The sequence below is a fragment of the Sus scrofa genome, chromosome 2 (genome assembly GCF_054392235.1).
Source record: "Sus scrofa isolate SSC_HxYL_T2T_F1_AM1 chromosome 2, Sscrofa_HxYL_maternal_Yorkshire_Landrace_v2.0, whole genome shotgun sequence".
Lineage (NCBI taxonomy): Eukaryota > Metazoa > Chordata > Mammalia > Artiodactyla > Suidae > Sus > Sus scrofa.
This window is the reverse complement of record NC_139384.1, coordinates 129,727,692-129,750,101: the sequence shown is the minus strand read 5'-3', so window position 1 is coordinate 129,750,101 and position 22,410 is coordinate 129,727,692. Positions and strand designations below refer to the sequence as shown.

General features: G+C 40.7%; 1 long non-coding RNA gene across 5 annotated transcripts in view; it reads left to right on the top strand.

Moving 5' to 3' along the window:
• Positions 1 to 22,410, top strand: part of LOC110259442 (uncharacterized) — a 425,304-nt gene that overhangs the window by 60,654 nt on the left and 342,240 nt on the right. For all 5 annotated transcript variants that reach the window (XR_014838573.1, XR_014838571.1, XR_014838575.1 and 2 more), the window contains one exon: positions 18,368 to 18,522. This is a non-coding gene — a long non-coding RNA (uncharacterized LOC110259442). The remainder of the gene's footprint in view (positions 1 to 18,367; positions 18,523 to 22,410) is intronic.

Sequence of the window (22,410 nt, the reverse complement as noted above, 5' to 3'; positions counted from 1 at the left end):
TATGTTTCACACCAGCAGTATCAACCATTGTTGTTTTTTAAAGCCTCCCCTTTCCAAAAGAAGAACCATTACTCATTCTTCCCCAGGAATGGGAGGTGTGTGAGATCCCTGCCATTACAGTGACTGCTCACCTCCTTTCCTGATATCTAAAACCTCCGCAAAGTCACCCAGCTCTCTCAGTGCACAAGGAGACAATAGGCATTCTCTTTGGCTACAGAATTGTTCTCTGAAAGGTGGTTCCTAAACATCCCAAGTCAAAATTTCAGCATTAGGTTCCATGATAGGAGGAGCCACTGAGTGATCTAAATTTAAGTCATTTGCTCTTAAACTTTAGGAAGCATAAGAATTCCCTGGAAGGCGTGTGTGTGTGTGTGTGTGTGTGTGTGTGTGTGTGTGTGTGTGTGTGTTTGAAAACATACATGCCTGGCCCCGTCTCCCGAGTATCTACTTCTATAGCTCTGGGTTGGGGGCAAAGTTTGCATTTCTAACTAATTTTCAGTTGCTTCTGCTGCTCTGGGGATTTGACTTTGAGAATCAGTGATCTGATACTCAGATCTCTCTCACAGAGACATTCAGTGTGGTTTAAGTCTTGACCTACTCGAGGAATGTATTTTGATGTTGCCTTTGAGTTTGAAAGATCCTAAAATGTTGTGTCCTTCTGTCTGGGTTCTCATGGATAAAGACCATGCCAGTGACCCAGATGCAAGATCTTCAAGAAATCTTGAAGAAATCTCGGCAGCATTTCTGAGTGACTCCCAGAAAGAGGCACCAACACGAGATGATCTTTCCTGCTGTTCTCACAGGAGAAACTCAAGTCTGTATTTGAAGGGAGATAAAGAGTTCATAAGTAATACATGGAAGCAAAGCCCTTCCAAAGAATGCTCAAAAACCTGGGAATAAGTAAACACAGTCTGAAAATTGAGAAGAAACACTGCCCAAAGCATGTGCACTTGGCTTCCAGGAATGGGCTGGGTTCTGGCTTTAGGTCCCCCATCTCCATGTCACTAATGGAATATTGTGCATGAATCTGAGATTTGATCAAGCTGACTTAGTAATGGCAGATGACAGGATGGGACTGCTCTAAGCCAACTTGTGACACTTCATAGCCATTGAAATGACCAAAACTATTAACCAGAAATAGCTACTAGGGTCATGTTGTGTAACAACCAAGGACCTGCTGCTGAGAAATTTTCTCAGCTAAAGTGGAATTGGAAAGGGAATTGACCTAAGGCAAAAACAATGGAAGCTACAAAATTGTAGTTCTAATAAACTGATCACTAGCTATTTATATTGGAATTTTATCTAAGGCAAAAAAATGATATTTTAAATATAATAGATGTTTTCAACGGTCCTGAGTAATTTTTTAAAGTTATATATATTTTAATATGTGCAAAATGTGAAATGAAAGCCCCAGCCCCACCTCATCCCAAATACCATATTTAGGGAAAGATGGTATGTTTGGTTGGGTATCTTTTAGAAGAAGATGTAGGAATTCCTGCTGTGGCTCAGCAGAAATGAACATGACTAGAATCCATGAGGAGGCAGGTTTGATCTCTGGCTTTGCTGTGGCTGTGGTGTAGGCTGGCAGCTACAATTCCAATTCTTTGACTCTCCAGCCTGGGAACTTTCATATGCAGAGGTTGCAGCCCTTAAAAAAATAAAATAAAAATAATTACCTGAATCTGCTAATGTTAGAGTGAAGATTTATGCTGTCTTGATTCAGGAGTAGTTTCCTGCGGGGGAGGGGAGCACAAGACACCCCTGCGGACTGTGAGTAGAAGGGTAGATGTCCTCAAGTAGAGGCAATGCCTGCCTGTGAGGGACTTCAGACAAGGATTTACTCACCTTACTATTATTGGGAAAATAGTGTTAACTAGATCTAAAATGTTACCTGCCTTTGCACCTGTCTTCTTGGCCTTCCTCCTATCTTGGCAGAGGAGGTTTTCTGCTTCTGTCACAAATCAGCCATAGACTTTTTTTCTTCTTGTTTTTATTCTTTTTTTTTTTTTTTTGCCACCCCATGGCATAGGTTGTTCCTGGGCCAGGAATCAGATCAGATCTGCAGTTGCAACCTACTGCAGTAGCCACATAGCTGTGACAATGCCAGATCCTTTAATGCACTGAGCTGGGGGTGGGATCTGCCTCCAGGTACTGCAGAGATGCTGGCAACCCCGTTGCACCACAGCAGAACTCCTCAGTCGGCGACTTTTGCCCTAGATTCCAGACCCTCTCAGCTTTGAGGCTTTGCGACTTCAGTTGTCCTCTTGGTCCTCTGCCAGATGACTGCACCATTTCTCTGCTTCTCCTCAGCTGGACTTCTCAAGAGAAATATATACTAGCTCCATGTTCTCATCTTTCCTTCACTTGTTGACCCATTTCCAATCTGGCTCTCACCTACTCTTCCGTATGGAATTCTTTGCAGCATTTGATGTATTTTACCACTCCTGCATTCCCTTGTATTTTTAATCTTCTGCTGTATAACCAGTTAATGCGATTCAGTGGTTTAAAATAACAGATATATTATCTCACACAGTTTCTAAGGGTGACAGTTTTGAGGGTCACGAGTCTAGGAGTGGCTTTGCTGGATGATTCTGGCTTAAGGTCTCTTGTGAGGCTAGGACTTTGATCATCTTAAGGCTTGATGGAGTGAGAGGATTCACTTCCAAGATGACTCACTCCTGTAGCTGTTAACAGCACTAGATATTTGCTGTGTGGGTCTCTTCCCTCGGTTGCCTGGTTGTACATGGCAGCTATCTTCCCTTGAGATGAATGATGCAAGAGACAGAAAATGACCAAGACAGAAGCTGCAGTATCTTTTTATGATCTAGTCTCTGAAGTCACACAGTGTCATTTTTGCTTTATTTTATTCACTATAAGTGAGTCACCAAGTCTAGCCCAGGCTTAAGGGTAAGAAAATTAAGCTCTACCTGAAGAGAACAGTATCACAGAATGTATAGGCATACTTTTATTTATTTAAAATATTTCTTATTATAGTTGATTTACAATGTTCTGTCACTTTCTGCTGTATAGCAAAGTGACCCAGTGATTCATACACACACACACACACACTTTTTCTCATATTACCCTCCATCGTGTTACATCACAAGTGACTAGATACAGTTCCCTATGCTGCACAGCAGGATCTCATTGCTTATCCACTCTAAATGCAATAGTTTGCATCTACTAACCTCAGCTGCACTTTTAAAACCACTCAGCCCTTGACTCTTGATTTTGCTAATGTCTCCCTCTTCTAATTCTTGCTCCACCCCACTCTGCTGCCAGTTTTACTGGCTGCTCTTCTTTTGCTATTCTAGCCCACTCTTCCATCTCTGCCCTGTCCTTGTGATTTTAAGAATTTATCAAGATTCTATCCTGAACTCTTGTCTTCTTCCCTTTTCTTTCTTCCCCTTCCCTCTTTGTGTTCTCTTCTTCTCCTAGAAACTTCAAATACTGTCTTACTGCACTCCTAAGTTTCCATCTTTAGTTCTGAATTATCTTTAGATATTCACTTACATATATATTTTCTCCACCTTTGTAGTTGGAAAGACTATACATTTCCAAATCCTAATTTCTGGTCTACAAAACCTGACTGTCCTTTACTTTTTCCCATTTCTCTAAGTATAGCACCACAGTCCATGGCTGCTGAGGCCAGAAATCTGAGTGCCATTTTTGTTCCTCCCCTTACCTTATCACTATTTCACACTTAAGACTTGCATTATGAACACTTTTATTGGATTATTTTTCCTTTTCCCTGTCATTTCCTTCCCTCTTCTTCTCTTACCTGGGCAACAAAAGAAATTTAAAAAAAAATCTTGTAACCCAAACAAAATTATTTTTTACATTCCTTTTAAGTTTTTTATCTTGTAAGCTTCACTTTATAACTTGCTTTGTCATAGTTTACATTTTTACACTTTATGCTCCACATTGTCTCTGTTTGTTTTGAACAAAAAACATAAAAACATTTATTGTCTCACATGATTAAAAACTCCAGGGAAATGGCTGGCTCCAGAGCTCTAGGCTGAATCTTTTTCCTCTGTTGATGTACCTTTGATTTTCTCCTGTTGATTTGATTCTTGCATAGGCTCTTAGCATGTGTGGGTTGTCCCCAGAAGTTCCAGGTTTAGTCCCCTAGCTATGTGAAAAGCAGTTTGCTTTTATTGCATTATGGTCCTTCTAGGTTCAAGTACATTTAAAAAAGCATCATTTGTAATTTTTAGTGAGATTATTGGTGATAAACTTGCTCAGTTTTAGTTTATAAAAGGTTTTTATAGTTAGTTGAGTCAATTATAGACTTTAGAATATTATTCTATGGTCCTCATCCTTCTATTGCTGCTGTCCAAAAGTCAGTTGTCAGTCTAATTTTCATTTCTATTAGGTATTCTATCTTTTCTCTCTGTCTGCTTTTGGGATCTTTGTCTTTGTTTTCCTGCATTTCTACCATGATGCGGTATAAAGATGGAAAGAAAGAAGTGGGTCAGTCAGTTGGCATTGGCTCAGGTGAGAGAGGATAGCAAGGCCAAGTAGAACTTCATTCCAGGATGAATCATGAAGAAACCTTTGACTTCACAGTTGCTTGAGTTTGCTGAGTTGATGAAATAAGCAATTGGGGGTTATTGAAATAAGAGATTTATCTTGATGGTGAACTAGTTATACATTTTCTTATATCATTTTTGAATGTCATCTTTAGCATGGTGTATGTTTCTTTTATTTGCTTTGCCAAAACTTCTATTGTTTATTTACTTGACTAATTGGCACTCGTAATGCAAGGTGTGTACTTTCTTGGGATCCTTATGAATAAATTTTGGTATTGAGAATACATACGGAGTGGCACTGTTAGTTGTCCTAAAAATACTTCAGATTTCAGAGGCGGGATTTTAGAAACTCATTTCATCCATTTTCCCCCTAAGGTGCAAGGCATCACTAGAGGATTCTTCTTAAATGTCTCTAAAAAATTATTCCCAGTCTTCCTTAATTTTCAATAGCTCACAGATCTTACCAAGTTTCCCCAATACCTCACTTAATTTTTTCTGCTACATTATCATCTCTCTTAAACTGTTAACAGTGAAAACAATCATGTTCATGTCACTCTTAGATTAGCCTTTATCTATTTAAAGGAAATTGCTAAGTTTCCCTTGAGCCTTTTCTTTTCTAGGTTAAATAAACCCCGTTTCTTTATATTTTCCTCATGGGGGAATATTTCCTAATCACTTTCATTGTTCTTTCCTGGACCCCTTCCACATTTTCAGTATCACCCTTTAGTTGTTGAGCCCCAAATGGGGCAATTAGTAAAAGTTTGACCAGTGCTGAGTGGGAAGAGAGGTTGACCCATGCTTCTTACATGGTTAATTATAGATCCTGTGCTATCAGACAGGGCCTGTTCCCAAGGAGGAATAATCAGTCCTAAGCATCCAAATTTTTTTCATTTGTTTCTTCAGAGCCTTTAAAACACCCCTACTGGATCAGCTCTACAATTCAGCATTGGAATAGTGACTATTTCTTACAGGAAGGTTGAGAGGTTTTTCAGTGCACCTGACCACCTTATTTTAGGTTGCTTTCCTAAGTCATCCTTGCAAGTTTGCATTGCTTTACCAGAATTTTTATGTATATCTGAGATACTTAGGTGTGTCTATGATTACTTATTTTAGCTCTGTGTCTTCTGTTTTTAAGTCAAAAAAAGAGAGGAGTTTATGTCCTCCTTTCTATGCATTTTCTTTGTCCAGGACTCATATGACATCCTTCTAGCCTCAATAACACACAGGCCACTGGGCACTTTGCAGAGCAATGTGTGTGTGTGTGTGTGCAAATTTTATTTTTATCAAAGTATGGTTGATTTACAATGTCGTGTTGCTGAGCATTATATTATTTCATTGTTTAAGATCTTGATGAATGGGAGTTCCCATCATGGTGCAGTGGAAATGAATCTGATGGGGAACCATGAGGTTTCGGGTTTAATCCCTGGCCTTGCTCAGTGGGTTAAGGATCTGGCATTGCTGTGAGCTGTGGCATAGGCTGTAGGTTGCAGATGCGGCTTGGATCTGGCATTGCTGTGGCTGTGGCATAGGCTGGCGGCTACAGCTCTAATTATACCCCTAGCCTGGGAACCTCCATATGCCGAGTGTGCAGCCCTAAAAAGCCAAAAAGCCAAAAAAAAAAAAAGAAAAAAAAAGATCCCAATGAATGGATCTGGGGGAACCTGGGGTTTTCCTTGAAGAATGGGGTCCCAGACAACCTGGAAGGTGGAATACTCTGTAGCACCCTTTCCTCGGAAGAGAGCACTGAAACGGCTGGGTTGATTCTGTTCCCTGTATGCTCAGCTTGTTCCCCACGAAGCACTAGTCACTTTAGCATCTCAAAGGCACTGAGAATTGGGCATGGATGTAATTTCATTAGCCCCGACTAACCAATATTGATGACTTAAAAAAAACCCTGCATGTTAATCAAAATAGTATGTAAGCACTGATCCCTAGATTCATTGGGAAAAAATCTTGACCCCATTCACTCCAGTTTAAAACTGATTTCAGACCCCTGTAACCAGCAGTGGCAAAGTCCCCCACAGCCTCTAAGGGTTAAATTCCATGCTTTAAACTCTGCTCTGAGTTACTGCTGTTTTAGCATCTTTGTATTTCTGGATCTCTGTGTCTGACACTGTTGGTGAGATTATCTGCAAACAGCTGGTAGAGAACATCTGCTTCATAATTTGAATGACTTTCTTTTTTTGATGAGCTAAATTTCCTCATTTCAGACAAAAAGCGTTGTTATTGATCTTTGGAATAATTCCTTTCTTTGCAGAATCTCATTGTTGTTGAAGGAGAAATGAGGGACAGTGTGTACGCATTATAATAGGGTTTAATTTCTTCACCCTTTTTTTTTTTGAAAAAGATAGACAATTTTTTTTAGAGCACTTGTAATTTCACAGCAAAATTGAAGGAAAAATATAGAGATTTCATACAGTCCTTGTCACATACATGCACAGCTTCCCCCACTATGAATACCACCACCAGATTTGTTATTTGTTATAACTGATACACCTATATCAACATATCATTACCAATTAAAGTCCAGAGTTTATATCACGGCTCACTCTTGGTGGTGTCCATTGTATGGATTTTGACAAATATACAATGACATGTATATTAGAGTGTCATACAAAGTATTTTTCCCTGCCCTAAAAATCCTCTCTGTTCCACCTGTCTACCTCTCTTTCCCCCCAACTCCTGGACTTTTTAACTCTCTCTTTAGTTTTGTGTTTTCCAGAATATCATGTAGTTGGAATCGTGCAGTGTGTAGCCTTTTCAAATTGGCTTCCTTCACTTAGATGCATTTAAATTTCCTTCATGGATTTTCCTGGCTCGATAGTGCATGTGTATCCATTTATCTACTGAAGGGCATCTTGGTTGCTTTCCAGTTTTGGCAATTGTGAATAAAGTTGCTATAAACATCTGTGTGCAGGTTTTTATGTGGACATAAGTTTTCAACTTGTTTGAGTAAATACCAGAAAACATATCTACTGGATTGGTTCACCCTTTTATGTGTCTTATCTTTTCCCAGAGTAGAGAGCTGGTGTGTGTTAAGGACCCAGTAAGAATCAGAATTTTTAATAGATTATATCATCTCACCCTTATTACTACTTTATGAAGTTTTTTTTTTTTTTAACACATGGAGAAACTGATACTCAGAAAATGTAAGCAGTTTGCTCAAGGAGTTGTTTGAACAAAGTGAAGGTATAAACAGAGAAGTTTCTAGTCTCAATGTTCTTTTATTTTCTCTGAAATAAGTTAGAGCCAGGAAGGACCTTAGAGAGATGTGATCTGCCCAGGGACACCTGTCACATTTGTGGCGCTTAGGGTAAGAATACAGAGGGGGACCCATGAATACTAATTGTCTAAATATATCAAGCAATAAATCAAGCTGACAAACTGTAAGTGAGATGTTCTCTTCTCCCACCTTGACAAGACACCTTCACAGCCACCAATTTTGAATCTGGAATTCAGATGCTCAGAGTCTAATGTCAGAATATGGCAGCACAGGGGAAACTACCACAGCACCCCTACCACCTGATTCCTTAGGGTCCTTGCATGGCCATATGTGGATTCATCAACTCACATGTACAAACTCCATCCACACTGCCTGCCCATGGCTGTCCCTTGGGCACACTTCAGGCCCAGGATTGACACGATGGGGTATGTGCCTTCGTTTGGAGAGTGTGCCTAGGAAAGCGATCTACACTGGCTCTGGAGGCAGGATGGTAGCCATGGTGCAGGGAATTCAAGGATCCCAGTGACACAGAGCATGACTAGCTAGTGCAAAATGTAGACTCCAGGTAGGCAGATTTCCTTGACCCCATGGTCTTCCCACTCCACTGGAGGTGGGAGAAGGGAGGGTGTGGCCAAGGAGATCCAGAGTCGAGATCAGGACAAAGCCCATCGTGCTCAGGTCCAAGGATGGAACTGGATCCAGATGCCCCAGTTCGTAAATGAGAAAAAAGAGGCCAGAGAGGTGATACATTTCTTGAAGTCACATAGCTGCTTAGTGGCTGCACACGGATGTCCTGATTCCCAGCACTGTTCATAAGGTTGTCCTTAGGGGGCTCTGATGTTATAGATATATAATATATAAACTCATCCCAGGAGTTACTTCACAATCCTTTTCACCAAAGAACTAAAAAACCTACCTAGGGATATAATTTCTGCACATAGTCTGAACTAGCTCCTCTTGAATGAGCAAACCATTGCTTAGGTGACAGTACACAGCAATCGATAACCTCAGGAGCTTTCTAACGGCTAATTAGAAACTCTTGGGGGACATCAATCACAGTACAGTTCCCAAATAATTTCCAAATTACTTCCTATATAGGTCACTTTATTGATGTACTTGATGAGTCAACTGGCTCACTAAGAAACCACAATTAGAAATGTGATCAACATAAACTTGGTTGAAACCACTGGCAGATGTTTTCAATGATTTGCATCTAAATTAGTCGCCAGCTTTAGAAATCCAGCTTATTAAGAGTTGAGATTATTTCATACATTTTCCCTTTTGTTGGAATGTGCTGAGAGAAGCCTTCTATTTATTAAAAGGTCACGTCTTTAGCTTCATCCAGTATTAAAATTTTTCTTCTGCATAGTTAATTCCTTTTATTATTTTCTCACACATTGATAAATGTCTCTAAAGATACCTTTTGATTGGTGCCTAATTTCTTCTAATGTATGTTTGATATGGTATCTATTTTGATTCTTATGAATGCTCTGTGAGGTAACTTGGGTAAAGTTGTTATCACTCCAGTATTTTTCAGGTGGGGACACTGAGGTGCTGAGAGATGGTGCAGATTGCTTCTGAGTGTAAAGCTGGAGTTTCACTCCAAATCCCACACACTTTTTTCTTGTCTCTTTTCAGGGCCACACCTGAGGCATATGGAAGTTCCTAGGCTAGGGGTCCAATTGGAGCTGTAGCTGCTGGCCTACACCACATGTCATGGCAATGCGGATCCTTAACCCACTGAGTGAGGCCAGGGATTGAACCTGCGTCCTCACGGATACTAGACGGATTCGGAGCCATGATGGGAATTCCCTAAGTCCCACACACTTTGAGTTATGCCATGATGCCTTTTACTAGTGGAGGACCTGCAGCCTGTCTTAAAGTCCCTACCAGCTTTGCTTTTCAGCCATTTTTATGATTGCCCCCCCCCAACCAGCAGGATGCAAAGCCTCCTGTTGTACTGGGAGGGCTCCCCATCCCAGCCCTCTATCTAGAATATACTCTTTCGTAATTACAAAATCCAAATGGATTCTGGAACCTTTAAAAAGAATGAGAAGTCATTTATTAATAGAATAAAACATGTATACTAATAACATTTGCTTTTTCTTTTATAACTATTTTAATAACTTTATTGAAGTATAGTTGATTTAGAATATCATGTTAGTTTCAGGTGTATAGCACAGTAATTCAGTCACACACATGCGCACACACATTATTTTTCAGATTTTTTTTCCCTTGTAGGTTATTATAAATTTTGAGTATAGTTCTTTCTACAATACAGAAGGTCCTTGTTGGTTATCTATTTTATATATAGTAGTGTACACATGTTAATCCCATCCTCCTAATTTATACCCCCCTTTCTGCTTTAGTAACCATAAGTTGATTTTCTATGTTTGTGAGTCTCTTTATGTTTGGGAAATAAGTTCATTTGTATCTTTTTATTTATTTATTTATTTATTTATTTATGGCTATACCTGTGGCATATGGAAGTTCCTGGGAGAGGGGTTGACTTGGAGCTGCAGCCGCTGGTCTATGCCACAGCCACGGCAACACTGGATCTGATCCAAATCTATGACCTATGCCGCGGCTTGTGGCAAAGCTGAATCCTTAAGCCACTGAGTGAGGCAAGGGATCAAACCTGTGTCCTCACAGAGACAACCGTTGGTCCTTAACTCACTGAGCCACAACAGGAACTCTCTCTCTTTTCTTTGTTTGTTTTAGATTCTACATATAAGTGATATCATAATGATATTTGTCTTTGGTTTACTTAATGATAATCTCTAGGTCCATCCATGTTGCTGCAAATGGAATTCTTTAATTCTTTTTTTATGGATGAGTAATATTCTATTGTATATATGTACCACATCTTTTTTATCCATTTGTTTGTTGATGGATATTTAGATTGTTTCCATGTTTGACCATTGTAAATAGTGCTGCATTGGACTTTGGGGTGCATGTATCTTTTTGAATTAATGTTTTTCTCTAGGTATATGCCCAGGAGTGGGATTGCAGGACCATATGGTAGGTCTATTTTTAGTTTCTTAAGGAACCTCCATACTGTACTAATCATACTTGCTTTTAATGCAAATAATAAGCATTTATCATTTTATGTATTATCCTTCATAACATAATCAACGAATCAAGTTTTTATATTCCTTTTTTCCTTATTTAAATAGAGAAAGATTCTCTCTGAACTTACCCATACGTGATGTGAGGCTGGATCTTTTCAATGCTAATCTAATCAGCCATGCCATGAAACTAGTCATAAGGAGCAGAGGGTTAGGTAAGAAGTAGACTAACTCTCTTGGGAGTATTCTTCCACCACCTTTTCAAGATTTGGAGTATTCATTACTTCTTCCCTTGAAACACATCATGTTGTTAATAACATGAGCATATCACATCACTGTGAACCTAGTAAAGAGAGAAAGGGGCACAGTTTAAAGCAAGCCTATGCTGGAGTTCCTGTTGTGGCGCAGTGGAAACAAATCTGACTAGGAACCATGAGGTTGTGGATTCGATCCCTGGCCTCAATCAGTGGGTTAAGGATCTGGTGTTGTTCTGAGCTGTGGTATAGATCACAGATGCAGCTCAGATCCTGTGTTGCTATGGCTGTGGCATAGGCCAGCAGCTACAGCTCCAATTCAACCCCTAGCCTGGGAACCTCAAAATGTCGTGGGCGCAGCTCCAAAGAGCAAAAAGAAAGAAAGAAAGAACGTCCTTGCTGAAGATTTGCTTTCTCCTCTTTTAGGATACATTTTCTGATGTATATTTAGGAAACTATTGTGTTTAAAAAAAAACCCCTTATTTGGTCCCTTACATGAAAGTATAGGGCAGGATAAATATTTTAGGACTTACAGATCACACTGTATCTGTCACTACTCAACTCTTGTTGTAGGGTATAGAAAATACAGGCAAATGAGCATGACTGTGTTTCAATAAAACTTTACCTGCAGGAGTAGGTAGTTGGCTAAACTTGGCTCACAAGATATAGTTTGCCACCCCTTAGTTTGTATATTTGAAATAATTTCTTTAGCCTATTTGTCATCAATCTAGAAGGATATTGCTCTAATGGTGGAACTTGGGGTCCTGTATCCCTATTATCTGCCATTACTGTCCTAGGCACAAACCCTTCTGAATGCACACATAGATTCTGGTGTCATCCTCTCTATTTGTCAACCTCCCCAAGCCATGCTGTCCTTCTCCCTTTTCTTGTAGCAGTTACTGTGTCATTTACCCACAATACACAATCATAAAGACTTAGTGGCACCCAGCCCCAAGCTGATTGCTCCTCAGTCTCGGCTCAGGTTCAGACTGGCTGGGTGACTCTACTGATCTTGGCTGGACTCAACTTCTCTGCCTGGGTCTGTGCTGGCTAAGGCAACAGGTGACTCAGCTCTAGCTGGGTATGTTTTCATGGCAAAGGCAATGGTATAGAGCATGAGAAGAAACATGCATGACTTCTAGAGGCCTGGGATCAAACAGAAACTCTCTCCCTTCTGCCTCCTGCCACTAAGTCCAGGTTCAAAAGGTAGGTAGAACCCACCTTTTTGGTAGGAGTGACTGCAGCTTCGCATGGCTGAGAGTTTGGTTACAGGGAGTAGTGAAGAATTGGAATGATCACCACAGCCACCAAGTCCAGTAGATTGTGTCTCCTTTCTGCCTCTCCCTGCCATCTCCCTTGATTCCTGATGCACCTTCTTAGATCTATCACTTCCTGCTGAAATAGATGTATGATTCTCCTCACTTGTATTCTCCAGCCCTTAAAGCCACCAAGCCCTTTTCCCTTACAACTGAGCTCGATCATATCAATTCCACAGTTAAAAATATTTAGTGCCAGGAGTTCCCATCATGGCTCAGCAGAAACAAATCTGAGAATCTGACTAGGAACCATTAGGTTGCGTGTTCGATCCTTGGCCTTGCTCAGTAGGTTAAGGATCTGGTGTTACCCTGAGCTGTGGATGTGGGTCTCAGATGAAGCTTGGATCTGGCATTGCTGTGGCTGTGGTGTAGGCTGGCAGCTGTGGCTCCAATTAGACCTCTAGCCTGGGAACCTCCATATGCCACAGGTGTGGCCCTAAAAAGAAAAAAAAAATGCTTAGTGCCCATCTATCATATTCTCTTGGATTGATTTCCTAGGAGCTCTGCCCTTTAGCTTCATTTCACTTGTTTTCTGGGTTATCTGATAGCCAAAGCAAATTACTCCTCTCTCTAACCTTCCTTAATTATTTCCTCATCTTTAGTCTTTGTTCAAGCTCTATTTCTTACCAGGATGCTCTTTTACTCTTTCTTTGCTGGGAGAAATTGTATTCCTCCTTGAAGATGTGGCTCAGAAACTGACTCAAGTTCCCCTCCTCAACTGGCCGGCTCTCTTCCCTGGAAAGCCATGATTCTTTCCTTCTACATTTCATCAGTGGTTGATACATTTTACCTTGAACTATAGGGCATTTATTGGGATGAGGACTCAGTACTTCCAACAAATGTACGTTCCTTCTGGATGAGTGGTAGCTATTTGATGTTTCTGTGTGTCTGGCACTGGACCTGTCCCAGAGCAGGCATTCAAAAGCGGTCTGTTGAAGGAATGAATACTTGCATGAATGTGACTAAAGAAGAAGGAGCAGGAGTTCCCGTTGTGACTCAGTGGTTAATGAACCTGACTGCTATCCATGAGGACTCAGGTTCGATCCCTGGCCTCGCTCAGTAGGTTAAGGATCCGGTGTTGCTGTGGCTGTGGTGTAGGCCTGGGAACCTCCATATACCTTGGGTGTGGCCCTAAAAAGCCAAAAGACAAAAAGAAAAAGAAAAAGAAATGGGAGTCTTAGCCTCCAAGGCAAAGCTTTGAGGTTCCAAAGCTGCTGCTGCTTTCATCTTTTCTGATTCCAGTGGAAATGGAATAACTCCTTTCCATTTATAAAGGGCTAAAGTTAGCAAACAGATGAAGCCAGCCTGTCCTTCACCTGATGCTGAAAAATCTCCCTCTTTTTTTTTTTTTTTCTTCAACCAAAACCTTTCTTTGTGTTGCCTGGTTATTGCCTGGTTAATGTCTTCTTTTTCTAAAAGGACTCCTGGCCTGGGTGAGGAGGACATGATGCCTAGTGGCTACCTGTACTGTAATGAATGATTTTCACCCCTCCAACCCCACAAGGCCTGTGATATAGAGCAAAGTTTGGAATCCAGCACAAACCTTTTCTTCCATCCTTATTCCCTGGCCCACTGGATCTCTGACTGTTAGATGCTGCCTTTCAGGATATTTCTCTCTTCCCATGCCTCTGGCTAGCACTGTTCTTCTGTCCTGATGCTTCCTACCCCTTGGGTAGATGTGGCCTTCACCTCTTCAGATTGAGTTCAGTGTTGCTTCTTGGAAAATGGTTTTCTGAGCAAATCCAGTGAAATTGGGGTAATAGGCCAGTTTTATCCCATTATTGTCCTTATCCTTGTTTCCTGGCCCATCTACTTTCGTTGTTCTATGCATTCTCCTCTCCCAATGTGTCTCTGTGGTGGGTTACACTGGGCTCAGGCCTTGGAGCTCTTTAGCCTCATTCTTCCATTTGTCCCATTTGTTAAAACAGTCTGGATTACATGTGCTTATAGCTGATGGGTCTTTGGCCCATTTTTATTTCTTCTTGAGTTGGAACCATTGGGCTAATGTTGATTTTATGGTTAATTTGTCTCTTCATTGAAAATGTGAATGCTTTCCAAGACACTATCTCTAATTTGAGCCTGCGGCCTATTTTACCACTTATTTTTTTCAAGAGCTATTTTTCATTCAAATCAGCTAGAAATTATGGCCATAATTTTCTATTTAGTCTTCCCCTTCCTTGCTTTGCAAGAAAGGTAAGACCAGAGGGGTGGTCATCTCTGTGCTGTGGTAACTTCTGAAATTAACTTATTCTTTTGAATTTATTTTGTGTGCTAAACTGGAAGGGGCTTTTATTGATTCATTTTCAGTTTTTTTTTCTTTTTTTGGGGGGGGGGCATCATTTCTAAAGGTAAAACAGTGTTTGTCCATCAATGAATAGATTTCAAATTCCCACTGAGAATAGTGGCCTAGAGAGTGAAGATTAGATTTACTTCCTGGCTAATTTCTCTTATGTTTTGGGGTGGATAGTTCTGTAAGAAGATTAGACATGTATTTTTCTTTTCTTTTCTTTTTCCTTTTTTGTCTTTTTACGGCCACACCCACAGCATGTGGAAGCTCCCAGGTTAGGGGTCAAATCAGAGCCCAGCTCCTGACCTACGCCACAGTCACAGCAATGCAGGATCTGACTCGAGTCTCCTACCTACTCAGTAGCTCTCGGCAATGCCAGTTCCTTAACCCACTGAGCGAGGCCAGGGGTCAAACCCCTATCCTCATGATTACTGGTCGGGTTCGTTACCACTGAGCCAATCAGGAACTCCTAGACATTTAATTTTCTCAGCACTCTCTCTCTTTTCCTTCTCACTAAAATTATGAGGTAGTTATTACTTTAGAGTTAGCAGTGTGAATGCTAGGTCTGAGTTCTACAGTTTAAACCCAGAGTCATCTTTGACTAGGTGTAGGACTTTGCGGAATGTATCTAAACCTATGACTCAGATTTCTCATTTCTAAAATAGAGGCTGGCATGTGAATCAGGCATGGTAAGATCATAGTTCATGGGCAAATTAAAGTAATGCAAATGCTGCTATTTTTACTGCCAATACTGTTTTGATCCTCACTGCAAATTTGCACTGACTTTTTTGGCTTTTGTCTTTTATCTTTTGTCTCTTTAGAGCCTACTTGGGGCATATGGAGGTTCCTGGGCTAGGGGTCAAATGGGAGCTGTAGCTGTCGGCCTACGCCACAGCCATAGCAGTGTGAGATCCAAGCTGCGTCTGTGACCTACACCACAACTCATGGAAACATTGGATCCTTAACCCACTGAGAGAAGCCAGGGATGGAACCTGCATCCTCTTGGACCCTAGTTGGGTTTGTTAACCACTGAGCCATGACAGGAACTCCTGCCCTGATTTTCATATGAGCAAAAATTATAGCTTGAATCTTAATCATGTCACTAGGTAGACAAGAGGAAGGAAAGAATAGAAATGATATTGATAAAACTAGGTAGAATCTTCCACATAACATTAGCAATATATTTGGGCAGCATTGTATAGCAGCTAGATTTCTTTTCATTATGCTTACAATTTTATTCACAAATTAATGAGTAGGGGTGATGTAGAAAACTGCCTTGACAAAGCAAATAACAATTGAGTTCTAGGAAGCTACTCATCATGAATATAGCCTTCCTTTCTTTTCAAGGACAATAGAAAGCAGGATATGTTTAAACTGACAAATCATTATAAGCTTTGTGCATGATTCATTAAGGAAAGCCAAACTTACTGTTTTCAACCTTAAATTAAAAAGCATTCAGTATTTTACGACTAGAAATTTAAAAAGTTGCAATGAGTAGTTACTGTTTTTAGGTCTCATTAGTAGTTCTTTGGAATGTGATTTTCAAGTGGCCATATAATTTTCCATTTTATAGAAGAAACCTAGTTTTTTCTATAGTTGGTTGATGCCTCAACTTAAGCTCTTTCCTCAAACTCAAGGTTCTCTCTTCAAACAAGATACTGTTTTCAATCTGAAGTTAGTAAGCAATTAGGACTGGGCCCCTGGCCTGAGAACAACTGGGACTTGTTAGGCTAAGTAAACTGGACCTTGTTTCTCTTTGACACTTCAAGGAAAAAGTTAATGGCAGGAGCTGAGCTCTGCTGGAGTAGAAAAATAAGATGACCGCTTCAATCCCTTCTGGGGTCAAGGAGACCTCTGCAATTACACATACTCAGTAAGGCTCCTAAGGGTCAAAAAGGGAGAAGGTGCCTGGTGATAAATAATCGTGATACCGTTCCAGCACCCTTTGCTCTGGAATCCATCTTTGCCAAAAGATGTGAAGGCAGGAGTTCCTGTCATGGCTCAGTGGTTAGCGAATCCGACTAGGAACCATGAGGTTGCAGGTTCGATCCCAGGCCTTGCTCAGTGAGTTAAGGATCTGGCATTGCCATGAGCTGTGGTGTAGGTCACAGATGTGGCTCAGATCTGGTGTTGCTGTGGCTGTGGAGTAGGCTGGCCGCTACAGCTCTGATTAGACCCTGGTCTGGGAACCTCCACGTGCCATGGGTGCGGCCCTAAAAAGACAAAAAAACAAACAAACAACAACAACAACAAAACAAAAAATAAGAAGATGCGAAGGCATATCGGGAGGGTTCTGTATCCAGTCAGGTGTGAAAAAATAAAATAACTGGCTAAAGGTAAACAAAGACCGGGAAGAACGTGCTATGTAAGTGATTTAAATCACCTCTCTGCTGTGCGGTGCTCCTCACTGAGAGGGATGCCTCCTCTTTAGGGTGTGTATTACTGCTTTGCTTCTGACTTAATAAACTCCTTCTCTGTGTGCTCTCTCACATGTTGTACTATGACTCTAACAATAAACTTTATACCTGTTTTTACAGTCTTTGCCTCCTTGAAACATTCTGGTTTTCAACAGGGGGCAAGAATCAGGGCAGTTCTGCTTCTAGCCTCTAGCTAATCTAGTGGCTAGGATTCCTGGATTTCAGCCAGGCTGCCCAGGTTCAATTCCTGAGCAGAAAATTAAGAGCTCACTCCAAGCCATTACTCACTGCTGTCTCTCCGAGACCAAAAGCATTGTTCTCAGTCCTGGGAAGGAAGAGACACGTCCTTGTCTTGGTAGTGCAGAGCATCCTAGAAAATGGGGGAGTGCTCTTGTTTGTTCTCTTTATATTCAGAAAAAAAAATGACCTCTTCAATTCTGAGATGAAGAGAGAATATTGAGAAACAGAAAAGAGTAGAGAAAAAGCCCTTGTATGTCAGGGTTTCAGTCTTTGGGGAGAAGCAAAGTGGGTAGATGGACGGCTTGGATACAAATCTTTGTGAGACAAGCCCCATTTCTTATTAAATTGTAAATTTTTAATGGAGTCCTACTTAAAGTCTGTTACTGAGACACACCTCCCCCGACTTCTATGCTTTAAAATTGATCAAGTGGAAAAACCATCTGATTTGGTTTTCATCTCTAGGGGAGGGTGGATTTTCCAAAAATAACCATTGGCTGTGTGCTGCCATTTTTCACTGGCAAGCAGCTGAAATGGGTTTTAAACCTACAGTCTTCTCTATTTTTGGTGAGGAACTCAGAAAAAGCACAAATGTAAGCACAACTTGGGATGTATTAGAAGGATTAGGGGCTTTGGGGCTTCAAGTAATGAGCATGGGAGTTGATGATTTTTTCTCTCAGGGATTATACCTATAATAACATGCTGCTGCTTTCTTTTAGAGTCTCTGAAGCAGATTTGTCTGGTGTTCCAGCAGTTACCATGCCCCTCCTTACAGCATTTAGAAAAGCCTACATTATTTTCAGATTCTCTTCTCTGAGAATTCTCAGCTTTTTCTTAGTCACCATAGTCATCACTAACTTGCAGTACTACGTAAATCTATAGAAAGCCAGCAAAAAAAAAAAAAAAAAAAAAAAAAGTACTCATTGGACTCTCAATGACTTTTGAAAATAGCCTCGAGTAAGAGGAAAATTTAATGGAGCCAAAAGGAAAATTTCCTGTACACAAAATCCCTCCTTACCTTTTTCCATAATAGGTGGGCCATACGGTAGGATCATCGTTACTGAGCCCTATCCAGTGGAATGAGAGCAGAAATGATGTGTACCACTTAGAGGTTTGGCCCACGAAACCACCTGTGACACTTTCGAGAATCCTCTTCGATGGTTTGGATCAATCAATTTCGTCAACTTGGTAAGAATCTACATTCCTATCATTGCTATCTGCTAATCTCCATTTATTTCTCTTAACAAGTAAATAGGATAAACCTCCCCCTTCTTCCACATGCCACTTTAGGGCTCTTTCTAACTCTAAAGAACGATGATTTCATAACTGAGCTCAGAATGCCCTTTCAAAATGACTCAGCATTTAGAATTAAGGCCCTCCAGGTTGATATTTATAGATATTTGATTCTATATCTGTGAGAGGCAAGGGAGGTCAGGGGTTAAGAGTTTGGGGTCTGGGGTTTTAATTCTTACAGTACCAATGTCTGGCTATGGGACATTGGGCAAATTATTTTAGTCTTTAGAGTCTCAATTTCCACATCAGTAAAGTGGGGATAATAATAGTACCACATAGGGAGTTCCCATCGTGGTTCAGAGGAAACGAATCTGACTAGTACCCATGGGGATGCAGGTTTGGTGATCCCTGGCCTCACTCAGAGGATTAAAGATCCAGTGTTGCTGTGAGCAGATGTGGCTGGGATCCCATGTTAGCATAGGCCGGTAGCTGCAGCTCAGATTCGACCCCTAGCCTGGGAACTTTGGCAGGTGCGGCCCTTAAAAGCAAAATAATAATAATAATAATAATAATGGTACCTCATAGGATCGCCGTGGAGATTAGAATTACTGCATGCAGAAGACTTGAGAAAATATCCTCAATAAGTGCAGTCAGTAAATGTTAGTTATCACTGTTAATACTTGGTCACCAAAGCCGGACATCAACTGTTAATCTGACCACTGCTCCACATACCCATATTCCGCTTACAATATGTAATGATCAGTGATCTCTTCCCGCACGTCTCTTTTCTGTCTGGAGCAAAATCTATGTCACTTCTGATTGATTTTACTCCTAGCCTGCCTGCTCGGAATGTGAACCGAATAAAATGATGAAGGGACACTGGCGGATAACAAATGGGTTTCTAGAGAGCAAAATATGGGCTAAAGGAAATCTGCTTAAAATTAATTCTGATTCCAGCCTCATTAGTGCCTGCTAACTGCCAGGCTTTGTCCTTGTGCAGTTTTGGGCTGAGAGATGCAGTTTGTAGGGAGCACACCTGGCTCTTGGCCCCATGTGTTCTCTGTGGGGTGTGTTCTGGAAAATGGCCCAGTAAACACATTTCTGGGTGACAGGAATACAGCTATTGTCAGCCTGTCATTTTCAAACCTTCTGTAAAAGGAAAAACTGACTCTAAAGACCTAAGGATGCACATACTAGGGGGTCCCTCAGGACGTTTGTGCAATGTGGGACATTAGGTTTGTGTAACAAGCAGCAAGGTAAATTGGAAAAGAAAATAGTCAGTTCACTACTGAAGACCCACTTTTGTGAAAAGACAGGACAATTACAAAGTATAAGGCTGGAGTCTGGGGGCATTGAGTTCTTTGTGCATTTTCTCCTATCCTGAAGAGAACCCTAAGTTCTCTCCCTACATTTGTGTCCCCTGCATCTCTGCAGACCTGGGGAGGAGGGCTAGCAAAAAGATGAAGAGTGTGGATTTACTGCTCATCCCCTGTGTGAGCTTGGATATGGTCACCAAGTTGCGAAGTCTTGGTTTCCTCATCTAAGAAAGGAGAATCTTAGGTCCCTTTCACTGGGTTGTTGTGAGAACTGTGTTGTACATGTGAAGGGCTTAGTGCAGTGCTTGACACAGAGTAAGGGCTTGGTAAATAGTTGCTTTTTTTTTATATGTGTAGGAGGGTGTGCTTTCAGGGTCTGTGTTAGTCTCAGATGCCCAGGAAACTTCATCTTGGAGACTTAGAATGGATTCTGAATCTTCTAATCTACTTGCTTACATATAACAAAATACTAACTGGTGGTTTGATAAATGATGCTCTATGTTAACAAAAACAAACAAACAAACAAAACCCCCTGAAAACCTAGAGAGCCACATATCACAAAGGCTGTGTAAAAAAAACCTCTTCTTACAAAAGACCATGAAGCCACAGCTAGGATTCATAAGGTATTAGGCTATTGCTACATGGTGATTTTAATAGTTGTGGAAATGGTACTACACCCTTACGGCTGCCATATTTTTTTCACTCATTCTTTTAATTCATTCTGCAAATGTATAATTTAATATTGAGTTGGTGTCATTGGTTTAGATGCTGGAAATACCGTGATGAACAAGGTAGACATATGCCTGCTTGTAAGGAGTTGGTGTTTGAATGGGAAATACAGGCTGCTTAAAAAACTTAATTATTTAAAATAATTGTAAATTATAATAAGTACTGTGAAGGAAACCAACTGGAAGTGATGGCAATAGAGTGGGAACAATGCTCTATACCTGAGGAAGAATGGAAGGAACTAGCCATGTAAAGAATAGAAGAGAAGGGCATTCCAGAAGGAGGGAACGGCATGTGTGAAGATAAGTGATGAGGTTGGAGATGGGTCAAGCTAGATCATGCAGGGCACTACAACCAATGATAAGGAACTTAAATTTTATCCCACAAAAGGGAAGCCATTAAAGGATTTATATGCGTAGGAAAAAGTACATACTATCACTTATACCTTGGGATTGCTCTGGCTTTGAGTGAAGAATGTGGGGGAGAGGAAGGGTCAAGAAGGGCAGTGTAAAGACAGGAAACTATAGTGTTAGCTTAGTCTCAGCCTTGGCATGAGAGCAGTGGAGATGAAGAAAAGTGAACTGACTTGAATGATCTGTGTCTCTTATGTATTAGAATTGACAGAACTTGTAGAAAGATTAAATGTTTAGTGGGAAGTTGGATATGTGAATCTGGGGCTCAAAGGAGAGGTCTGAGCTGAGATACAAATTTGAGAGTTGCTGACTCATATACCACAGTATTTAAAGCCACATTAAGTACAAGATCACTTAGGAAATGCGTGTGGAGAGAAGAGAGCCTAGAGAAACACAATGCTTCAAAGCTCAGGGAAAGAGCAGCAAAGGAGATTGAGGAGTAATTAAAAGGCTATGGAAATCTTGGAGAGAGTGGAAAAGAGATGAAAGATATTTGAAGAAGGAGAGAATTATCAACTGAGATGCAGGCTGACAAGAGGTCTAGGAAGATGAAGACAGGGTGCTAGGCCACATGGAGAAAGAGTTGGTGACTGTGATAAGAGCCATTCCAGCAGAGCTGGGGGTTGGGTTGGGTGGTATTGTGTTGGGTCCATATTAGAACAGGTTGAGGAGTGCATAAGATGAAAAGTTGATAATGTATCTATAGACATCTCTTTTGAGAAAGTTCTGATTGGGCTAAGGAAAAAGGGCTTTCAAAAGATTTTTTTATAAGTTGAATTTTTTAAATTAAAGTATAGTTGACTTACAGTATTGTGCCAATTTCTGCTGTACAGCAAAGTGACCCAGTCATTCATATATATATATGTGTGCGTGTGTGTGTGTGTGTGTGTGTGCCTGCCTTTCTTATATTATCTTCTATCATGGTCTATCCCAGGAAATTGGATATAGTTCTCTGTGCTATATAGCAGGACCTCATTCCTTATCTATTCTAAATGTAATAGTTTGCATCTACTAACCCCAAACTCCTAGTTCCTCCCACTCCCTCTCCCCTCCCCCTTGGCAACCACAAGTCTGTTCTCCATGTCTATAGGTCTGTTTCTATTTTGTAGATATGTTTATTGGTGTCCTATTTTAGACTCCACATATAAGTGATATCATATGGTTTTTATCTTTCTCTTTCTGACTTACTCAGTATGAGAATCTCTATGTCCATCCATGTTGTTGTAAATGGTATTATTTTGTTCTTTTTTTTTTATTATTATTTTCCCACTGTACAGCAAGGGGGTCAGGTCATCCTTAGATGTATACATTGCAGTTACAGTTTTTTCCCCCACCCTTTCTTCTGTTGCAACATGAGTATCTAGACATAGTTCTCAATGCTATTCAGC